The following is a 347-nucleotide window of genomic DNA, read 5'->3' on the forward strand; positions in this document are numbered from 1 at the left end:
ACCATGAATTTTTGGATCTCGCAAGCCAGGTGGATCCCCATGACCCCCCTCGGTTGCCCTGGTTGTAGGGTGTGTGTTGTGTGTATGGTGGGAGGGAATTCCGAGAAAAGAAAAGGGGGGGGAACCCCAAGGACCCCAAAAGCAAAAAGGACGCCACAGGGCAACCCCCAGGGGAAATGGGGGAATGATATAATTTCCCGAAAAATGGTTAAATTAAAATTTAAGATGTTATGGAGGGGAAAACCAAAAGAAAAAAATAAGAGGGAAAGGGAATATGTATAAATATGGATAAATAATTAGAATTTTATATATTTTTTTTTATTAATATAATATTATATTAAAAGGGT

The sequence above is a fragment of the Penaeus monodon genome, chromosome 23, assembly GCF_015228065.2.
Source record: "Penaeus monodon isolate SGIC_2016 chromosome 23, NSTDA_Pmon_1, whole genome shotgun sequence".
NCBI lineage: Eukaryota > Metazoa > Arthropoda > Malacostraca > Decapoda > Penaeidae > Penaeus > Penaeus monodon.